At 48.5% G+C, this 23,372-nt stretch overlaps 1 long non-coding RNA gene and 1 pseudogene across 1 annotated transcript in view; one reads left to right on the plus strand and one right to left on the minus strand.

The window, feature by feature from the left end:
• Window positions 1-21,275: 21,275 nt before the first annotated feature.
• Window positions 21,276-21,418, plus strand: LOC140342928 (5.8S ribosomal RNA; annotated as a pseudogene).
• Window positions 21,419-22,297: 879 nt separating this feature from the next.
• LOC140342784 (uncharacterized) overlaps window positions 22,298-23,372 on the minus strand; it is an 830,340-nt gene continuing 829,265 nt past the window's right edge. The window contains exon 2 of the long non-coding RNA XR_011923152.1: window positions 22,298-22,491. This is a non-coding gene — a long non-coding RNA (uncharacterized lncRNA). The remainder of the gene's footprint in view (window positions 22,492-23,372) is intronic.

Below are 23,372 nucleotides of genomic sequence, written 5' to 3' on the forward strand. Positions count from 1 at the left end.
GATACAACAACTGATCTTGCCCTGAGCACGAAGTGCTTGTAAGGGACTTGGGAGCCAAACAACTGCTTTAAGCAGCGGTAGAGGTCGGCATGGGCGGCAGAGGTCGTCTAAACCAAACTATGCAGGCTTTTTTTCAGTAGAAGCAAGCTGCCAGTCTGGGCTTGGAGGAATCAGCGGGGAAAGAAGACCCTGTTGAGCTGGAGTTTAGTCTGGCATCTAGAGGTGGGTACTGGGAGGAGAAAACGGTGGGCCCTGACACGCAGCAAGGAGGGCATTAAAATTGAAGGCCCTCACCTATGTGGACAGTGTGAAAGCATTAGCTATTGGATACATGAATGGATGAGCGAGATTCCAATTTGTCCCTACCTGCTATGTAGCGAAACCACATGAAAGGGATTGGGCTTGGAGGAATCAGCGGGAAAAGAAGACCCTGTTGAGCTGGAGTCTAGTCTGGCATCTAGAGGTGGGTACTGGGAGGAAGAGGAGGAGGCGGTGGGCCCTGACACGCGGCATGGAGGGCATTAAAATTGAAGGCCCTCACCTATGTGGACAGTGTGGAAGCAGTAGCTATTGGAGACATCAATGGATGAGCGAGATTCCAATCTGTCCCTACCTACTTTGTAGCGAAACCACATGAAAGGGATTGGGCTTGGAGGAATCAGCGGGGAAAGAAGACCCGGTGGGCTCTGAGACGGACCGGAGACTGCATTGGGAACTGGCATCTACAGCTGGTTACTGGGCAGGCGGCAGCATCAGTAACAGCAGAAGAAGGAGGAGCTGGGCCCTGAGACGGAGTGTGGATGGCATTAGTAACTGGCATCTAAAGTTTGGTACTGGGCAGCAGCAGTAACAGCATGAGGAGGAGGTATTTAGCACTGAGACGGAGTGTGGACGACATTAGTAATTGGCATTTAGAGTTGGGTACAAGGCCGGCAGCAGCAGTAACAGCATGATGAGGAGGCAGTTAGCACTAAGACGGGGTTTGGACGACATTAGTAATTGCCTTGGCATCTAGAGTTGGGTACTAGGCCGGCAGCATCATTTACAGCAGGAAGAGGAGGTGGTGGGTTCTGAGACGGAGTATGGACGGCATTATTGTCTGGCAAATAAAGTCAGGTACTGGGCAGGCGGCAGCATCATTTACAGCATGAGGAGAAGGCGGTGGGCTCTGAGACGGAGTATTTACGGCATTATTGTCTGGCATCTAAAGTCAGGCACTAGGCAGGCGGCAGCATCATTTACAGCAGGAGGAGGAGGCGGTGGGCTCTGACATGGAGTGTTGACGGCATTAGTTTCTGTCATCTAAAGTCAGGTACTGGGCAGGTGGCAGCATCATTTACAGCAGGAGGAGGAGGCGGTGGCCTCTGAGACGGAGTATGGACGGCATTATTGTCTGGCAATTAAAGTCAGGTACTGGGCAGGCGGCAGCATCATTTACAGCAGGAGGAGGAGGCGTTGGGCTCTGAGATGAAGTGTGGACGGCATTAGTTTCTGTCATCTAAAGTCAGGTACTGGGCAGATGGCAGCATCATTTACAGCAAGAGGAGGAGGCGGTGGGCTGAGACGGAGTATGGACGGCATTATTGTCTTGCATTTAAAGTCAGGTACTAGGCAGGCGGCAGCATCATTTACAGCAGGAGGAGAAGGCGGTGGGCTGAGACGGAGTATGGATGGCATTATTGTCTGGCATTTAAAGTCAGGTACTGGGCAGGTGGCAGCATCATTTACAGCAGGAGGAGAAGGCGGTCTTGCATCTACAGTTGGGTACTGGGAAGGCGGCAGCAGTAACAGGCAGTCGGTGGGCCCTGGTACGGAGCGTGGACCACATTGGAGGTTGAGGCCATAACCTCATAGAAGCTGTAGCTAATTGAGACATGGACAATGGATTAACGAAAATCAAACTTTCCATACCTACTATCTAGTGAAACCACATCAAAGGTAACGGACTTGGTGGAATACGCGGGGAAATACATACATTTTTTATCATTTGTGGATATCTAGCAAGTGCTATCACAGTTAAATATATGTATTTGTTTCACATAAATACATACATTTTTATGGTTTTTAGGATACATATCCAAGTATCAGATATCTGATATCCATATCAGAATTATATATCTGTATTGTTTGTATAATAATACATCACTTTTTATGGCTTTAGGGATATATAGCACAGTGGGATCAGAGAAATATAGAATTTTTTATGGTATTTGGATCGATACAAAGTGATATCAGAATTAAATATCTAGATTTTTGGAAGAGAAATATAGAAATTTTTATGGCTTTGGAGATATATAGCAAAGTGGGATCGGGATGAAATATCTCTATTTTTTTGAGAGAAATACTGAATTTTTTATGGGTTTTAGATTAGATACCAAGTGCTATCATAATAAAATATCTGTATTTTTTTACAGAAAAACAGACATTTTTAGTTTTTTTGTGATAGATTGCAAGAGGTATCCTAAATTATACCTCTTGTAAAATATCACAAAAAACTGAAAAAATTCTATATTTATCGATAAAAAATACAGCTATTTCATTATGATAGCACTTAGTATCTATAAATATACAGATAAATGTATATGTAAATATACAGATATTGAATTCTAATCCCACTTGCTATCTATCTAAATAGCAAAATAAAATAAAAAAATGTATTTCTCTCTAAAAAATAATGATATTTAATTATGAATCATAAATTAATATCTGTATTTTTGGGAGAAAAATACATACATCTTTATGTCTTTGATAGATAGCAAGTTGTATCCTGACTTAAATATCTGTAATTTTTTTATAGAAAAATAGAAATTTTGCTGTTTATTTTGATAGATAGCATGTAGTATCAAAATTAAATATCTGTATTTTTTTAAAAAACATTTCTGTTTATTTTGATAGATCCTACTTGCTACCTATCAAAATAAACAGAAAATTTTCTGTATTTCTGTAAAAAAAATACAGAAAATTAATTCTGATCCTACTTGCTACCTATCAAAATAAACAGAAAACCGTTTGTCACTCACTACGCCCCCAGCTGCACTGAACGCTCAAGCTTGGATACCCAGTAGCCCAGTGGGTCCTGGCTTTGCAGGTTGCAGATGTCCCATGCAGAGCTCAGGTATTCCTGCACCATGACTGAGTACCACTGCTCAGTGTCATTGGCAATTGCTGCACCATTGTCACACACGACCTTGCCTGGATAAAGTCTGGAAAATAGCCATTTCTCCTCCTGCTCCCGCAAGGCACTTAGAATGGCTTCGCCCGTGTGGCTGAGGGAACCCAGGCTTGGCAACTTCAGGACTGCGTGGCAACGTCGGAATTGTGCACCGAAATAGCAGTCTGCAGGTTGTTGCTGGCGCTGAACAGATGCTGCCGAATGTGAGGTGCTGGTGCTGGGTGCAATTGCCGCATTGATCAGCTTTGTTTTGGGGTCATTTGGGCCATATTTCCTCTTGCGCTTTAGCATCTGGATGGAAGGTTGGATGCTGCTAATGCTAAGCACAGAAACATTGGACGGTGGGGTAGAAGTTGTGGGGGATGGCAATGATGCCTGGTCCTGACTGCTAGCAACGCCACAAACAGCAGCCGATCTGTGTTGGAGCTCCTGCTCACCGCTGGTGGAGCCTGAAAAAGGTAATGATCGGCTACATGCCACACTCAAAGGCAGCGGAGGAGGATCGAGCAGTTGGAGCTTGCTTCTTGGGCAGAGGTGGTCGCACAGAGCTCTGTGCTTTCACCAGGTGTTCCCGCCAGGTTACTGGGTGGTGGCTTTTTAAATGAGTGCTCATGCAACTTGTTCCAGGTTTGTTTGTGTTTTTGCCCCTTTTTAAGTGTTGAGCACACAGTTTACAGATGACCATAGTGTTGTCATCACTATGGACATTAAAAAATGCCCACACTAGCGAACATTTAACTGGGCCGAAAGGTGCTCTGGAGCTGGTGCTCGTGGTGGCGGTCTGCGGTTGTTGAGGCATAGCTGTGGTTACAGCTTCCGACGATTTACGTCTATGACTTGCCTCACTGGTAATTGAAGAATGCAGAGTGTGGGCAGCTTTTATCCTCTTCCTCCCTCTCCCCCTTTGAGGGCGCTCTGCAACCTCCTCCTCCTCTTCTTCCTCCTCCTCCTCTTCTTCCTGCCTATGATGATCTCCTTGTTCGCCCCATGTCGGATCAAGGACATCTTCATCATCATCATCATCATCATCAGATGAGACAGTTTCCCTATATGTGCCGAAAGGAAGCAGCGGCCTTTTGGCGCCAGTTTGAATTGGCTCGTCTGGCTGAGAGTGTTCTGGTGAAAAGTAACTGGGGGGAAAGCCTGTGAACTGATCCAACAATCTATCTGACTAATAGTGTGACACAGTCTACCAAAGTAAAGCACTTTTTTCACTTTGACAAAGAAAGCAAGCCAAGCAGCACAGAAAGGTTGTGATGCTATCAGCAAATCTCTGTCAGGAGTGGTAAATGCAGGCAAGCCTTGGCCTTATATAGGCCAATGGCTGCCTGTGTGGCATCCAGTGACAGACAGCCAATCGGCTGTCTGCCACAACAAACATGGAGGGGGCATCCCTGCTCTAATTGGAGGGCACTGTGCATCATGGGGGAGGTCCCCAGTTGTTGAATGCATTGTGGGAGGGTGTGAATCGGTGAAAACGGTCATATTCGGGTTGAACATTAGGACGACCCGAATTCGAACAACACTAGTCCTGAGAAACAGAACTCCAGGTCCCCCGCTAGCTGTGAGGGGGCGGAACAAGGGGGGGGAGAGGAGCCGGATGATGTCAATAGTTGGTTATGTGTGGATGTAAGAGGGCGTGTGTGTGTAGGTGTGTGTGTCATGAACCAAGGGGAGAATTAATAAATGAATGAATGAACAGTTACAATGTAAAGGTTTGGAGACAATCACAATATGTTTGAAGGTCAAAGAAAAAATGCATTAACAATAATGGGACATTATATCATACCATACATAACCAGTAGCATAGTAAAACGATGTGAATGCAAATATTAAAGGATTACATAATAACAATGTTACATCAACAATAAATGACATAAGTTTTACAATGGTATATGAGAAATATAGGACAGGAAATTCAGGAGAGAGATACCATAAAAATATGCTAATAAGATGCATTACTGTCATAGGTTTGAACATGGTTTAAAAAAGTAAAATAGAAATGACACAATAGGAAACTGTAAGATCGGCATGCTGTCATAAAATATCTATGGTACTACTGGTAAAGTGGTGTAATGTTGTAATAAACTGCTAAGATCATAAGGTATTCTGGATGTTATACACGTGATAACAGGATATAAAAGGGGTTAGTGAAATGTGCTGCAATCTGGAAATCGTTAAATGCAGTAAACACTGGAACCAAGATATGAAGGTCATTGCATGTTGATAATGACAAATAGATAAAAAGAGTGGGTGTCCTTCCAAAGAGAGTCTAACTATTGGGAAAGAAATAGTTTGAAACTCATGACATCTTTTAGACCTGTTTTTTTGGTCGCTTGAAGATCAAAGATCCATCTGGTTTCACATTGCAGCAGTTTGGTATTTGTGTCACCCCCTCTTGGGTTTGGGGATATGTGTTCCAAGGCATAAAAACTGATGACATTAGGGTTGTAGTTGTACTTAGTGCCAATATGATAGCTCAAGGGTGTTGTGATCATGCCTGAAGTAAAAGAATACACATGCTCATAGATCCTTTTCCTAAACTCTCTGTTGGTTTTGTGGATGTAGAACAATCCACATTCACAAACGATCAGGTATACTACAAATAGTGTTGTGCAGTCTATGTAGGTAATTAGGGCGATGTACGAGGGGGTGCTGAGAAGTTCGAGGCTTTGCCCCCTTCCAGGTGAAATAGAAAAATGAATGTGGGGGCATATGACAGCCTAATATCTTAGTATGTAACTGTGCACATACCAGGTCTTTGCGATTCTTAAAACTGTTTTTTCTTTCAGTGAGAAGCTGTGATGGCAGAGGCACAAGCAAGTTCCATGTCGTTGGAGTTACGGGCCATCATGAAGTTTTTGTTTCTCCCGGGAAAGTCAGCAAAGGACGTTCGCACTGAGATGTCACAAACACTGGGGGAGAAGTGTCCTTCCTACAGCACTGTCAAAACCTGGATATCTCGTTTCAAGACTGGGCATTTCACTGTTGAAGATGAGCCCTGCAGTGGGCGTCCCCCAACCTTAACTGACCCGGCAACCTGCGATGCTGTCCATGAGCTGATTATTAAGGACCGCAAAAAAGATAGCCCAGATACTTGACATCTCATGGGAGCGTGTTGGGTTTGTTATCGCCACTATCCTAAACATGTGCAAGCTTTCACCGATGTGGGTGCTGAAATGTTAGAACAGTGATCAGAAGAAGAAACGAGTTGAAGCATCCAAAGCCGTTTTAGCCCATTTTGAAGCTGCATAGGACTTTTTGGCTAGGTTAGTGACTGAGAATGAAACCTGGCTCCACATCTATGATCCTGAAACCAAGGAACAGTCAAAGGAATGGTGCCACAGCGGGTCCCCGCGGCCGAAGAAGTTCCAAACTCAGAAATCGTCCAAAAAAGTCATGGCGTCCATTTTCTGTGGCAAAGATGGTATTCTGTTGGTGGACTGCCTACCTTAGAGCTCTAGTATTACCAGATAGTATTATGCTAACCTTCTGGACCAGCTGAAGGAGGCAATTAAGACAAAACGCCTTTGAAAGTTAACCAAAGGGATCCTTTTTTTGCAGGACAATGCACCTGCGCACACGTCCAATGTTGTGGCTGCCAAATTGAACACCCTGGGTTTCCAATTGGTCCACCATCCCCCTACTCACCTGAACAGGCCCCTTCGGATTATCTGTTCTTGTATTTGAAGAAACACTTGAAGGGGCAACGTTTTGAGAACATTTCTGATGTCAAAGATTCTGCTGAGAGCTGGTTTGCGGCCCAACCAAAGTACTTTTATTTGAACGGTCTATAAACGTTGCAACTACGCTGTACCAAGTGCATCAGTCTCAGGGTAGAATATGTTGAATATAGGTGTTATACCTCTGGCTCTCTTCTTTCTGGGCAAAGCCAGGAACTTCTCAGTACCCCCTCGTATCGTGCCATTAGGAAGTGGAAAACATAGTGCTACTTTCAACTATTTACATTGGGAGCAACTCCCGCACTGAAAGGTACCTTTAGTTCTTGGTAGATTAGGTTGCTTGCTTGAAAAATGGCTGTGTACTTTCAGAGAGGGTGATTTTCTATAAGTAATCCGAAGTTTGTCTCTTAGAATTGATTGTCAGAGTGTAGTATTGCTAATGTTTTCTGCAAATGCTTTGAAGTCTATCATGTTCCTGATGAAATGTGGTGATTATGGCAGTTCCCTGTGGTTTGGGGTTAAGTTGTTCCATGTTGTTACCAAAAAGAAGCTCAGTTCTAGATTTGCTGTAGGCTCTTTGAAAGGATTTCCTTAAGAGTTTCTTTGAATATCCTCTTGCTAGAAATCTTGTTTTCAATGCTTTAGCCTCAATTTTGAAGTCTTTGTTACTTGAGCAGTTTCTGAGTAGTCTGAGATATTGGCTATATGGAATGCTACTTTTTGGTATTAGAACGTCATCTAGGTAGTAATAGGATAAAGGTATTCCACTAGTGTTTATGTGGGATCTCTCTTTCCAAGCATTCCTTGATTATTTCAATTCCTTTTTCATGAGGAATACTACTATATAGTGCCTCGATGTCGATGGCAATCATTATAGTGTCTGGAGGTATAGATGGTACGTTTCAAAAGCTCAATAGTGTATTTCAGATACAATGGCAATTGCGTTACTGAGGGTCTCAAATGTGAGTCTACTAATTCACTCGCATTCCTGGTCAGTGAGTTGACACGAGAGACAATTGGTCATCCGCTGAGGTTTGTAGGATTCTTGTGGATTTTCGTCAAAATATAAAAAGTTGGTACCAAAGGGTATGGAATCCAAAGGTAATCCTTTGTTTTTTGATCAATGATATTCCTAGAGTAAGCTTCCCAGAGAAGTGAATAAAATTCCTTCTTAAAAGTTCCACTTTGATCTTATGGATGGGGAAGTACCAGGCTGTATTGTTTAAAATATTGAGATTGACTTGTAATGTTGTCTGTTCACAACCACCACATCGCTTCCCTTATCGGATGGTTTAATCACTATGTCTTGTTTTTCTTGAGTGATTGCACAGCGCAAATTTGATCTGTTGTAAAATTCAAAGAACCAAGGTTAGGTGAGAATGTGCTGCTTAAGATGTCCTTTGTGACAAAATCCACAAACAGTTGTATATTCGGATAAAGCAAAATCTGGGGAAAAAAGGTTGATTTTGTTTTTTTTGTAATATCTGAGGCGAATTGTTCCTGGCTGTGACAGCCCTCTTCTGGTGTTTCTAAGAATTCTGTTGAAACAGCTTCATTTTCCAATAATAGTTGCAACAATTCCTTCAAGATTTTAAAATCCTGAGAACTATATTGTGAGAATTCATGTTAGATTAGTGAGGATCCAAAGTTGGGTGTCCTATCGTGCATGCATTTCAGTGCTAGATTCCTAGCAAATAAATGTACATCTTTAATGATTTTGAATTTGTCAGTGGTATGTGGGGGACAGAAACATAAGCCAAGTTTTAAAGTTTCCTCTTCAGTTATAGGGAGTTTGTAGAATAAGCTGATGATGTCTAGGTCCCCGGCTCTTTTCCCTGCCTGGGAAAATAATGATCCATTGACCCTTTTTGTGGAAATGGTGTGGTCATCATTAATGCGTAGCAAAAGATCCAGGAATGGTAATTTCCTGGTGTTCCATTCCATCGTAAATTTTAAATTATAATTATTGGTTTGTAATGCTGTAAAGAATTCTTGGAGGATGTTTGGAGGGCCTGACCAGAGTAATAGAACGTCATCTATATATCTTATCCAAAGTATCAGATGTTTTTTGAATTTGCTGAGGGATTGCATGATGTTTCTTTCTCACTCGATAGATATTGGCGTAGGTTGGGGCAAATTTATTCCCCATAGCCATTCCTTGAGCCTGTAAATATATCATATTGTCAAAGGTAAAAACGTTTTTCTCTAAAATGAATCTAAGTAGTGATAGAATAAAAGTATTCCACTGGTGTTCATGTAAGATCTATCTTTCCAAGCATTCCTTGGTTATTTCAATTCCTTTTTCATGAGGACTGCTACTATATAGTGCCTCGATGTCGATGGCAACCAGTATAGTGTCTGGAGGTATGGATAGGCTGTTGGTAAGTTTCAAAAGCTCAATAGTGTATTTCAGATACGATGGCAATTGTGTTACTAGTGGTCTCAGAGTCTACTAGTTCACTTACATTCATGGTCAGTGAGTTGACACCAGAGACAATGGGTCGTCTGCTGTGGTTTGTAGGATTCTTTCTGGATTTTCAGCAAAATATAAAAAGTTGGTACCAAAGGGTATTGAATCCAAAGGTAATCCTTTGTTTTTTGATCAATGATATTCCTAGAGTAAGCCTCCCAGAGAAGTGAATGAAATTCCATCTTATAAGATTCCACTTTGGTTCTATAGATAGGGAGGTACCAGGCTGTATTGTTTAAAATATTGAGACACATTGACTTGTAATGTTGTCTGTTCATAACCACCGCATTGCCTCTCTTATCGGATGGTTTAATCACTATGTCTTGTGTTTTTCTTGAGTGATTGTACAGCGCAAATTTGATCTGTTAGATGTGAAAGATCTGAAAGATGTTAGCATTATATTTTTCTAGTTGTTACTTCAAGTCTGAGAATTTCTCTTGAAAAGCTGCTGTGTCAATGAGGGTTGCATTTTGGGATTAAAGGGATCGAATGTCCAGGTCTGTTTTGGTAATTTCTTCCTCATAATGTGGTACCAGAATTGTCATCAAAGTTTCTGATTAAGTGTTCAAAGCATTCTGCCAGGCTTCCTTGATGGGTTCAGGGTTTTTGATATTGGGAAAGAGTTGTATCCTCCGGCCATAGGGGTTGCACTATTCCTCGATGTACTTCAAGTATTTTGCGTGCCAGTGCAGCATAGATTTACATTCCAATAGGTGTCTGAACTTGAGAAGCAAAGTTTTCATGTGGGGTATTACTAACTTCTGAGCATAACAGCTATCTTCAATCTGGGACATGACATTGTCCCACTCTGTGCTGAGAATGTGCATGGTGGTGATAAGAGAAATAAAAGGATAGAAGCTTTAGGTAGAGAGGGAGGGTCAATGAAGAAGAGGCTGTAAACTCAGGCACCTCATTGAGTACAAATACACATAAACAGATAAAGTGGCCCTGCCTACAATTTCATTTTAAAATCTTGAAGGATTTATTGCAACTATTAATGGAAAATGAAGCTGTCTCAACAGAATTCTTAGAGACACCAGAAGAGGGCTGTAACAGCCAGGAAAAACTTTCTACGGATATCAAAGGAAAACAAAAATCAACCTTTTTTCCCCAGATTTCCTTTATCCGAATATCCAACTGTTTGTGGATCTTGTCACAAAGGACATCTTGAGCACCACATTCTCACCTAACCTTGGTTCTTTGAATTTTACAACAGATCAAATTTGTGCTGTATCACTCAAGAAAAACACAAGACATAGTGATTAAACCATCCGATAAGGGAGGCAATGGTGTCTGTGGTTATGAACAGACAACATTACTAGTCAATTTGTCTCAATATTTTAAACCATACAGCCTGGTACCTCCCCATCCATAGGACCAAAGTGGAATTTTATAAGAAGGAATTTCATTCACTTCTCTGGGAGGCTTACTCTAGGAATATCATTGATCAAAAACAAAGGATTACCTTTGGATTCAACACCCTTTGGTACCAACTTTTTATATTTTGCTGAAAATCCACAAGAATCCTACAAACCCCAGCGGATGACCCATTGTCTCTGGTGTCAACTCACTGACCATGAATGTAAGTGAACTAGTAGACCCTTAGTAACCCAACTCTGAGACCCTTAGTAACGCAATTGCCATTGTACCTGAAAAACACTATTGAGAGTTTGAAACTTAAAAACAACCTTTCTATACCTTCAGACACTATATTGGTTGCCATCGACATTGAGGTTCTGCTATATAGTAGCATTCCTCATGAAAAAGGAATTGAAATAATCAATGATCAGGCCCTCCAAACATCCTTCAATAATTCTTTACAGCATTACAAACCAACAATTATAATTTAACATTTACGATGGAATGGAACACCAGGGAATTGCCATTCCTGGATCTTTTGCTACGCATTAATGATGACAACACCACAACCCTGTATCACAAAAATACTGCTGGAAACACCATCCTACATGCTACCAGTAGCCATCCTTAACCCTTGAAAAGTAGCATTCCATATAGCCAATATCTCAGACTACGCAGAAACTGCTCAAGTGACAAAAACTTCAAAATTGAGGCTAAAGCATTGAAAACAAGATTTCTAGCAAGAGGATATTCAAAGGAACTCTTGAGGAAATCCTTTCAAAGAGCATACGCAAATCCAGAGCTGAGCTTTTTTTTGGTAATAACACGGAACCCCAAACCACAGGGAACTGTGGCATATACTACATTTTGACAATCAACGGAGTAAAATTCTTACAGACAAACCTCTGATTATTTATAGAAAATCACCCTCTCTGAAAGACCATCTAGTACACAGCCATTTTTCAAGCAAGCAAACTGATCTACCAAGAACTAAAGGTACCTTTCAGTGTGGGAGTTTCTCCCAATGTAAATTGGTGAAAGAATCACTATGTTTTCCACTTCTTAATGGCAAGATAAATCGCCTTAATACCTACATAGACTGCACATCACAATTTGTAGTATACCTGATCGTTTGTGAATGTGGATCGTTCTACAGTGGCAAAACCAAGAGAGAGTTTAGGAAAAGTTTATGAGCATGTGTATTCTATTACTTCAGGCAGAATCACAACACCCTGAGCTATCATATTGGCACTAAGCACAACTACAACCTTAAAGTCATCAGTTTTTATGCCTTAGAACGCGTATCCCCAAACCCAAGAGGGGGGCGACATGGATAACAAACTGCTGCAATGTGAAACTAGATGGATCTTTGGTCTACAGGCGACCAAAAAACCATGTCTAAACGATGTCATGAGTTTCAAACCATTTCTTTCCCAATAGTTAGACTCCCTTTGTCATCATCAACATTCAATGACCTTCATATTTTGGTTCCAGTGTTTACTGCATTTAATCATTTCCAGATTGCAGCACATTTCACTAACCCCTGTTATCACGTGTATAACATCCAGAATTACTTATGAACTTTGCAGTTTATTACAACATTACACTATGACAGTAATGCATCTTATTAGCATATTTTTATGGTAACTCTCTCTTGAATTTCCTGTCCTATATTTCTCATATACCATTGTAAAACGTAATTATGTCATTTAATGTCATTCGAATTGTCATTTAGTATTGTTTCCCGCTGTTGATGTAACATTGTTATTAAGGGCCGGGGTATCCCAGGTTGGAAGCACCAGGTCCCGCAGGCTTAAGCCCCGGTCCCCCCGGGCGGCCAGGGGAGCTAGGGGCCACGGTAAACCAGGACAGAAATGCAAGGTCCCGCAGGCTTAAGCGCTGTCCGGCCCGGGTCCTCAGGGGGGCTTAAGGGCCGGGGTATCCCAGGTTGGAGGCACCAGGTCCCGCAGGCTTAAGCTCTGGTCCCCCCGGGCGGCCAGGGGGAGCTAGGGGCCATGGTAACCCAGGAAGGAAGCGCAAGGTCCCGCAGGCTTAAGCACCAACCACCCCAGGTCCTCAGGGGGGCTTAAGGGCCGGGTACCCCAGGTTGGAAGCACCAGGTCCCGCAGGCTTAAGCTCTGGTCCCCCCCGGGCGGCCAGGGGGGCTTAAGGGTCATTATAACACAGGAAGGAAGCGCAAGGTCCCGCAGGCTTATGCACCGTCCGGCCCAGGTCCTCAGGGGGGCTTAAGGGCCGGGGTACCCCAGGCTGGAAGCACCAGGTCCCGCAGGCTTAAGCTCTGGTCCCCCCGGGCGGCCAGGGGAAACTAGGGGCCAAGGTAACCCAGGAAGGAAGCGCAAGGTCCCGCATGCTTAAGCACCAACCACCCCAGGTCCTCAGAGGGGCTTAAGGGCCGGGGTATCCCAGGTTGGAAGCAGCAGGTCCCGCAGGCCTAAGCTCTGGTCCCCCCCGGGCGGCCAGGGGGGCTTAAGGGTCATGGTAACACAGGAAGGAAGCGCAAGGTCCCGCAGGCTTATGCACCGTCCGGCCCAGGTCCTCAGGGGGGCTTAAGGGACGGGGTACCCCAGGCTGGAAGCACCAGGTCCCGCAGGCCTAAGCTCTGGTCCCCCCAGGTGGCCAGGAGGGCTTAAGGGTCATGGTAACCCAGGAAGGAAGCGCAAGGTCCCGCAGGCCTATGCACCGTCCGGCCTGGGTCCTCAGGGGGGCTTAGGGGCCGGGGTACCCCAGTTTGGAAGCACCAGGTCCCGCAGGCTTAAGCTCCGGTCCCCCCGGGCGGCCAATGGGCTTAAGGGCCATGGTAACCCGGGAAGCAGGCACACGGTTCCCCAGGCTAAAGCACCATCCGGCCCAGGTCACCAGGGGGGGGCTTAAGGGCCGAGGTAGCCCAGGTTGGAGGCACCAGGTCCCGCAGGCTTAAGCCCTGGTCCCCCCGGGCGGCCAAGGGGGCTTAAGGGCCATGGTAACCCGAGAAGCAGGCGTGCGTCGATGAGGACGGATCTGCCCGCCCTAGGCCGCCTGGCGCTTCCAGGAGGTCGGGCGGTGTGGCCAGTTCGTCCCCCGGGGAGGGACCCTCGCCTAAAGTCTACCCAGGTGCTTAGGCACCTGCCCCGGGAAGTTGGGGAGCTCCAGGGCGTGCGTCGATGAGGACGGATCTGCCCGCCCCAGGCCGCCTGTCACTTCCAGGAGGTCGGGCGGTGTGGCTGGTTCGTCCCCCGGGGAGGGACCCTCGCCTAAAGTCTACCCGGGTGCTTAGGCACCTGCCCCGGGACGGATGGCGGGGCGTACGTCGACGCGCAGAGTCCCCCCGCCCACCGCGCGGGGCCGGGTGCGCGTCGGAGCCCGAAGGAAGGGTGGGTCGGAGCAGGCCTCGGTGTAGAGGGTGAGTCTGCGAGGACCCGTAGCTCCATCACGGTCGGACGCCGGCGGCGGAGCGCAGCAGATCTCGGCCCCTGTCCGGTTTCCTTTCACCTTTCCGGGGGGGAGGCGGGCGCCCCCCACTCAGCCGAGCAACCTCCGGCAGGCCTAGTTTTCGGGCAGAGGCGGCTACCTAGTTGATCCTGCCAGTAGCATATGCTTGTCTCAAAGATTAAGCCATGCACGTGTAAGTACACACTGCCGGTACAGTGAAACTGCGAATGGCTCATTAAATCAGTTATGGTTCCTTTGATCGCTCCCATCTGTTACTTGGATAACTGTGGTAATTCTAGAGCTAATACATGCCGACGAGCGCTGACCCCCAGGGATGCGTGCATTTATCAGACAAAAACCAACCCGGGGGCCCAGGGCCCCGGCCCCTCCCCGGCCGCTTTGGTGACTCTAGATAACCTCGGGCCGATCGCACGTCCCCGTGACGGCGACCATACATTCGAATGTCTGCCCTATCAACTTTCGATGGTATTTTCTGCACCTACCATGGTGACCACGTGTAACGGGTAATCAGGGTTCGATTCCGGAGGGGGAGCCTGAGAAACGGCTACCACATCCAAGGAAGGCAGCAGGCTCGCAAATTACCCACTCCCGACTCGGGGAGGTAGTGACGAAAAATAACAATACAGGACTCTTTCGAGGCCCTGTAATTGGAATGAGTACACTTTAAATCCTTTAACGAGGATCCATTGGAGGGCAAGTCTGGTGCCTGCAGCCTGCGGGTGTGGCTGTGTGTTTGTGTTGCTCTGTGCTCCAGAGCTCTTAGAGATGTGCTGCTGCTGTTAAGCCCTGTAGCTATGCAGGAATCCAGGGAGGCTGTGGTCTCGGCTCCCCTGGCTCTTCCTGTGAAAAGCGGAGGAGATGGCCATGAGAGTTGTGAGGATCTCACCCGTGGCCCCAAGCCTGGGGAATCACGGAAGGATTTTGATCAAAAAATCCGTAAGAGGAAGGAGCTGATCGGCGCAGAGGAGAGGAAGCTCAGGAAAGACAAGCGGGACCTTGCACGGAAAAAGGTTCAACGGAACCGTACTTTCAGTACAAAAAGAGGAAGGGTGAAGCCGGAGGTGGATAAGCTGGAGGAGAAAGTGGAGAAAAGGAAAGAAAAGATTCTAATGTTGAAGCAACTCTGTCCCGGCCTCAGGGAATCCCTCACCAAGGGGGTCCGCACGCATTGCGTGAAGCAGTCATCCGTCACCCCCCCCCCCGCCTGTGCGGCCGGTGTCTGATGCGGTAACCGAGCAGGACGAGCCGCGGGCTCCCGAGATTGATTCGCAGGCAGCTTACAGCTGGGGCAACGGGAGACCTGTCCAGAGGAGGAAAAGGGCGCCGTGGCGTCCAACAACATCCGAGCGGGCGGTGGATACTTCCTCGGATGAATCCTGGGAGCAGGAGATGGGTGAGATATCTTCGGGGTCGGGAAGTTCAGAGGAAGATGTGGTGGTATCCGAAGGAGAATACCTGCGAGCCAAAGCCTTTTTAAAATCAAAGAAAGAGAAAGCTGTCTCTGATGGGGATACGGCTTTGCCGGCCCCTGCATTGTCGGGCTCTGTTTTGCCGGTTCCAGTTGGTGATGCGGCTCGGGTTGGATCCCAGGAGTGGGTGAGAGTCTCTATCCCTGTTCCTGTGCCTAAAGAGGGGTACCCCCTCATTGATTTGCCAAAGGACATGGACTTGGCTAAGATCTTTATTCCCGCTAAGGATGACGCTGTAGGCAGCCAGGTGATTGGGGAGATGAAAGCTGCTTCAGCCCTTAAAAGTGAAGGCTTGGCAGCCGAATCCCTCAGTGCTGGCCCAGCTATACAGCTGTTGTCGGTGGCAGGAGAAGCCAAGGAGGATGTGAATGTCCCTGCAGAGGGGTGTAGCCTGGCTGCAGAAGAAATGGACACGGTCACAACTGGAGGACTTGTCAAACAAGTAAAATCCGTTTTGTGCGGATCAGGGAATAAGGGGGCAAAAACTGTCGGTTTGGGAGTTGTTGCATGTTGTTAATCCAATATCAGTTTTGAATGACAATCCACCTGCGGGAGATTGCCCGGTGACTTCTGGCTGTTTTGGTCCCCTTCCTGTTTGTGCTTCAAGGAACAGTGTCTGCACCAACAGTTGCAGATGCGCCCAGTGTCCCTAAGCGCAGTTTTTCTGCGGTTGTGCAGAATACTCGCTCTTTGGGTGCAGGGGCGATGCCCGGCCCCTCCAACACCGTACCTCCTGTGGTGAGTTCTTACCAGAGGAGGAATGTGGTTTTGATCAAATGGGTGGGCAATGGCAATCCCCCTACAAGAGATGCAGTTGTAGATCTAATACTGGCGATGGGTTTTAAACCGATCAATATTTTTGTTCTCATATTTCATGTGGGGACATCGGAGATTGATCTGTCCTTTGTAAAGCCAGAATCTTTGGATTTATTTTGGGAGAGATATAAGGGAGAGTGGAAGAGTGACAAAAGTTGGGAGGGCTTCTCTCCTAGAATAGTCTCAAGGCAGTCCCTAATCAAAAAGATAACAATACTGATAAGGAATGAGTCCATCCCACAGAGCGACTTAGAAAGGTGGATTAAAAAATATGGTGATCCCCAGGGTACTCTGACCAAGGTATTGGATGGCAGGGGGATATGGACCGGGGCATGGTCTGTGGTGGTAAAGCTCAAAGTGGTGGAGAACGTAGTACAGCATATCCCTTCTGCTTCCTTCCCAGGAAGAGATAGGCTGGTCGTTTTTTATCAAGGCCAGCCTAAAGTGTGTAATAAGTGTGGGGAGAAGGGCCATTTTGCAGTGGGTTGTACAGTAAAGAAGTGCCCCTTATGCCAAAGCATTGGCCATTTGGCTAGGGAATGTACCGTCATTAGATGCAACCTCTGTGAAGAACTAGGACACTCCTATGCGTCTTGTCCATGGGCGGCCAAAAACTGGCATGCCAGGAGGGATGTACCCAGTAAAGTAGGGGCAGATCCTCCAGAGGTGGAACAAACTGGATCAGTGTTTGTGCTGCCCAAAACAACTACCTTGGAAAAAGCTGTTGCGGTAGTTAATCCGCCCGTTAAGGTTCCCCCCCCCCTCACTCTCTCGTGACTCACCTGTTGCGCCAATTGCGGGACAACAGCCGGAGGCCATTGATCCTCCTGCATCTGGCCCACAGGAGAGTGTTACACCAGTCCTTGCCCCCCAACCTCCCAGGACTAGTAGTAGGCTGGAGGCAAGACAGGATACGGGGGCGGATGACGACGCCTGGCTTGAGGCAAGGAGAAAAAGCGGAAAAAAGAAAAAGAAGCGGAGGCAACCCGACGCTGGAGTTGTTCAGGACAACGGGGCAGAGTGCAAAAAATAGGTATCAGGCCCTCTCAGAAAGTGAGGAGGATTTGGTGTCATCTATGGAGGATGACCCTTCATCAGGTGTTCTGAAGAGAACCAGGTCACCTGTAGGGGATCCAAGGAGACTTAAGGTAAGGAAACAGGTGTCTCAAATACCCTGATGGCAGGACCCGCTCCGCTCCGCTTGGCAACCATTAATGTTGCTAGTATGAAATCAGTAAGAGCTCGTGAAGTAGCCCTATTTTTGCTCAGCGGGTTTGATGCTGACATTTTGTTTTTGCAGGAGACCAGGCTGGATAGCTTGGCAGATATTCATGCTGCTAAAAGGGAGTGGCGTTGCGGCCCTTCCTTCTGGTCTCTTGCGGCTGAGCCTTACAGCGGAGTAGCGGTCCTTTTTAAGACCGACAAGGTGACCTGTCGGCGGGTATTGGAGTTGGAAATGGGAAGATGTATGGTCTTGGACGTCCTTGTAGGGGGGCACGAACTGCGCCTGATCAACATCTATGCCCCACAAACAAAGTGGGACAGGAAGTGCCTCTTTGCAAGGATCAAGCCTTTCCTTTTTACGTCCCGGCAAGTGGTCTTCGGTGGTGATTTTAACACCATTGTTAAAATCACCCATAGGCCCATGGACAGAGGAGGTACTGGAGGCTGGCTGGGATACGATAGCGTTTTTTTAAATAGCATAGTTAGGGAAGCAGGTCTGGTCGATGCACACATTCCTTGCAATCCGGGCAGCACTGGCTTCACTTATCAGCGAGGTACTTGCAAGAGTAGGATAAACAGGTTTTTTTTTTAAAGAGAACTGCGACTGCTTGGCTCCAAAGTGTCAGGCGGTGGAGTTCTCGGATCACTGTATAGTAAGTGTGACATTGGGGGCCTCAGACATCCTTCGGAGGGGAAGGGGAATCTGGAGATTGAATCCGGCGCTGTTGGAGGACAAGAAGGTGAGACAATCTTTCAAGGGTCTCTTTAAGGCGCTGGTGTCAATCCTGGATTTGTGTAGCAGCAAAGCTGAGTGGTGGGAGATTGCAAAGGGGCGAATCACTAGGCTTTTCAAGGCTGCTGGTAAAAAAATTAAATCGGATAAGTACTCAGCCTACCAAGGTCTGCGGAGGAGACTCGATCGTCTAGTCTTGAGTGGTGGAGATCCGGGGGAGATCTCTGTCACGGTCCCTTCCGTGACAGAAGTTTGAGGATCTGTCAGACTAGCTGCATGTGTGATTATCTGACAGCCTCTTTGGTTTTACTTGTTGCTGTGTTGTTGTTTGTAATGACCACTCCCCTTGTATCAGGTGCAGCTGAATAGAGAGTTGCTGGCCATTAAGTTGGCTTTTGAGGAATGGCGTCATTGGTCGGAAGGAGCGATCCATCCTATTACGGTACTTACTGATCACAAAAATCTGGCATATTTGGAGTCGGCTAAACGTCTGAACCCAAGACAGGCCAGATGGTCGTTGTTTTTAACACCTTCCTGCTACCCTCCCCTCCCTGTCATTCGTGACAATCTCTGAGGTGAAACTTCTCCTCAGGAAACACCAGTATGACAGGCATGCCTCTCTGGTTCTGGAAAGGGATTATGGGAAGTACCATTCCCCCGACCCATACCAGAATTGCAAGAGGGGCATAGCAGTTAAGTCCGTTACTGGGTTGAGGAATAGCTCCGGATCTCTGGTGAAATCCAGGACAGAGATTTTGGAAGCTGTTGGCTCCTTTTACGCCAGCCTTCTTAGGGAGAAGATCCTCGATCGAGAAAGGATGGAGGGTTTCCTGGACTCAACGCCAGGCTTGAACAGGGGCACCCTCGAGACCACTTTGGATAGTGGGATCACGGTAGCGGAAGTTGTCCGGGCCATTGAGGGGCTTGCTGTCAAGAAGTCGCCGGGGCCAGATGGGTTGACAGCCGAGTTCTACAGAACTTTTAAGACCCTTCTCACTCCTTACCTGGCCGAGGTTTTTAATGGCTGTCTGCGAGATGGCTCGCTCCCCTCGTCCATGAGACAGTCAGCGGTGATCTTACTGTCCAAAGGGAAAGATGCAACATTGTTGGAGAACTGGTGCCCCATCAGTCTCCTCAATGTGGATAGGAAGATCTTGGCAAAGATTTTGTTCTGGCGCTTGTCGTCAGTGGCAGATGGGTTACTTTCAGGCAGCCAGCATTGTTCTGTTCCTGGTAGAAGCACATTGCCTGCAGTGTGCACAGTCCGGGCGGCCGTGGAGCGGTGCAAGGTGGCTGGCTGGGGAAAGTATATGTTAACATTGGATCAGTCCAAAGCCTTCGATAGGGTCAACCACGAGTACCTCTGGCTGCTCCTTAGGAAGTATGGCCTGGGGGGGGGGGTTTTATTGGCTGGCTAAAAACTTTGTATCAAGGGGCTGAGAGCTTTCCTCTAATTAACGGTTGGTCGGGGAAGCCTTTTAGGGTTGGTTCCGGGGTACGCCAGGGTTGCCCACTGAGCCCCCTGTTGTACGTTTTTGCCATCGACCCTCTGGTTAGGAGGCTAGAGGCGAGTCGCTTGTAGGGGGTGTCTTTGGGTCCTGGTAAGGAGCTTTCCTTGAAGGTCGTGGCTTATTCTGATGACGTTTCTGTCTTCATCTCGGAGCCTGGCGAGGCGCAGGTGGTGGCTTCTGAGGTGGGGCAGGATGCTGAGGCATCAGGTTCGTTGATCAACAGTGAGAAGAGTAAAGTTCTCTGGTTAGGGGAGGAGGCAGGGGGTTTCGAACTCCCGGACACCCTCCCGGTGCCCAGTCCAGAAATAAAAGTTCTAGGCATCACTTTTGGCCCAGGCGATTACGGCCTGAGAAATTGGGAGCGCAGGCTGACTGATGCCGCCGATAAGGTAGCAAGCTGGAAAGGTTGGCGGCTCTCCTTAAGGGAAAGGGTTGACCTGATCAAGACTTATCTGATACCTGTTTTTTTGTATGTTAGCTATGTCTGTGTCTTGCCAGCATCTTGCTATACAAGGCTGTTCAGCTGCTTTTTCCAACTGTTATGGGGGAACAGACTGAACATGGTTGAGAGGAGTGTGACTTACGGCAGACTCTACCTAGGAGGTTGGGTGGCTTCGGCATGGTCAACCTGACGATTTTCTTCTCCCTGCTTTTCATTAAATTCAATTTTTCCAACATGCTTGCAGGGAGGCCTCCTAGGTGGGTCACCTCTTTTCAGGATTAGTTCGGTCCTTTTCTGGGGGCCTGGGTGAACGGTGGTGCGGTCAAAAGCCTGAGGGTTCGTCATGGCAATCTACCGGCTTATGTTGCCCAGTGCTTGAAGTTACTTAGGCAATGGCGTGTGACGGCTGAGGAGGTGAGATCCCTGCCCAGGAGAGATCTTGGAAAGAGAATCTTGGACTTGGTATGTCACGTCATAAGCTCGCGTTGATTAAGTCCCTGCCCTTTGTACACACCGCCCGTCGCTACTACCGATTGGATGGTTTAGTGAGGTCCTCGGATCGGCCCCGCCGGGGTCGGCGATGGCCCTGGCGGAGCGCCGAGAAGGTGATCAAACTTGACCATCTAGAGGAAGTAAAAGTCGTAACAATGTTTCTGTAGGTGAACCTGCGGAAGTATCATAAATGGCGCCCGGGGCGACCTGGGCAGAAGGCGCGTCGGAGCCGCAGCGCCCCAGAGGGAGAGGAGCGCCAGCGGGCTGAGCCAGGTACTGCTCGGGTCGACCCCCCACCCAGAGCCCCGACGGGGGCGGGGGGGCGGGGACGCCCGGTAAGGTGGCGACGGGCCGGGGGCGCCCGGACGAGGCCCGCACGCGAGGGCCTCTTTCTTTCACAGTCTTCCCTGACGACGGGGCGAGAGCCCGCACCAGAGAGATTCGGAGCAGCCAAGACTCTTAGCGGTGGATCACTCGGCTCGCGCGTCGATGAAGAACGCAGCTAGCTGCGAGAATTAGTGTGAATTGCCGGACACATTGATCATCAACACTTCAAACGCACCTTGCGGTCCCGGGTTCCCTCTGGCGCTGCGGTCCCGCTCCACCCTGCCGAATCGACTCAGACCTCAGATCAGACGCGGCGACCCGCTGAATTTAAGCATATTACTAAGAGGAGGAAAAGAAACTAACCAGGATTCCCCCAGTAACGGCAAGTAAAGAGCCCAGCGCCGAATCCCCGTCCCCCCGGCGGGCGCGGGAAATGTGGCGTACGTGAGGCCGGACCCACCCCCCGGCGTCGCTCGGGGGCCCAAGTCCTTCTGATCGAGGCCCAGCCCGCGGACAGTGTTAGGCTGGTAGCGGCCCCCGGCGCGCCTGGACCCGGCCTCCCCGGAGTCGGGTTGTTTGGGAATGCAGCCCAAAGCAGGTGGTAAACTCTATCTAAGGCTAAACACGGGCGCGAGACCGATAGCGGACAAGTACCGTAAGGGAAAGTTGAAAAGAACTTTGAAGAGAGAGTTCAAGAGGGTGTGAAACCGTTAAGAGGTAAACGGGTGGGGTCCGTGCGGTCCGCCCAGAGGATTTAACGCGGCAGGCCACAGGGCCGGCCGCCGCGGGCTCCGTCAGAACCCCCTGCGGCCCCAGCCCCCGCAGGGCGCATTTCCTCCGCGGCGGAAAACCTGGGTGGACTGCCCCTAGTGTTCCCCAGCCTCGCCGCGCCGCCAAAGCAGAAGGGGCCCACGCGCCAGGGCGCCAGGGGTCGGCGGTGACGTCGGTGTCCCACCCAACCCGTCTTGAAACACAGACCAAGAAGTCTGACGCGCGCGCGAGTCGGAGGGCCCCAGAGAAACCCTGCGGCGCAATGAAGGTGAAGGCCAGAGCGCCCTAGCCGAGCTGGGATCCTGCCGCCGCCAGCGGCCGGCGGGCACACCACCGGCCCGTTTTGCCTGCCCTGCCAGGGAGGTGGAGTACTAGCGCGCGCGGCAGGACCCGAAAGATGGTGAACTATTCCTGGGCAGGGCGAAGCCAGGGGAAACTCTGGTGGAGGTCCGCAGCGGTCCTGACGTGCAAATCGGTCATCCGACCTGGGTATAGGGGCAAAAGACTAATCGAACCATCTAGTAGCTGGTTCCCTCCGAAGTTTCCCTCAGGATAGCTGGCGCTCGGCTCGCCTTGAGTTGGGAACCCGGTGCTAAATCATTCGTAGACGACCTGATTCTGGGTCAGGGTTTCATGTGTAGCAGAGCAGCTACCTTGCTGCGATCTATTGAAAGTCATCCTTTGAGCCAAGCTTTTGTCCAGGCTGCCGGCATCGGCCTGCCCGGGCCCCCTCCCCTCTCCTCTCCTCCACCGCCCAAATTTCACAAGCTTGATTATACTTTAAAAACGAGGGCGAGCTGTGCCACTGCGCGTCGGCCCGGGCAGGGGCCCAAGTCTCACCGGGGCTTAAGGGCAGCGGTAACCCAGGAAGGAAGCGCAAGGTCTCGCAGGCTTAAGCACCCGCCACCCCAGGTCCTCAGGGGGGCTTAAGGGCCGGGGTACCCTAGGTTGGAGGCACCAGGTCCCGCAGGCTTAAGCTCTGGTCCCCCCGGGTGGCCAGGGGAAGCTAGGGGCCATGGTAACCCAGGAAGGAAGCGCAAGGTCCCGCAGGCTTAAGCACCAACCACCCCAGATCCTCAGGGGGGCTTAACCACCCGACCCGAGTTAAAAAAAATTGAAATTATCGATAAACCCGAACTTTTCTCACTGTATGAAAATCATCACTTACCAGGTCCCGCTGTGATCATCCAGCATCGTAATCCTGTTCCAGCGTCGTTCTCCAGCGTCGTCCTCCAGCGTCAATCTCCCTCTCCAGTGTCGGGTGCCTTCTCCGAGAAGAAGAAGCCCGCCAGCGGAGAAGAAGAAGAAGACGGCCTTCTCCGTCCATAGCGTGTATGTGTCCCTCGGCGATGACGTCGGCGCGTGTGAGGGAAATTCAAATTGAAACTCATTCAAACACATTTTGTATTGGATTAAATACAAACTCCTGTATCCAATCCAATACAAAATAATT

Source organism: Pyxicephalus adspersus, chromosome W (genome assembly GCF_032062135.1).
Source record: "Pyxicephalus adspersus chromosome W, UCB_Pads_2.0, whole genome shotgun sequence".
NCBI lineage: Eukaryota > Metazoa > Chordata > Amphibia > Anura > Pyxicephalidae > Pyxicephalus > Pyxicephalus adspersus.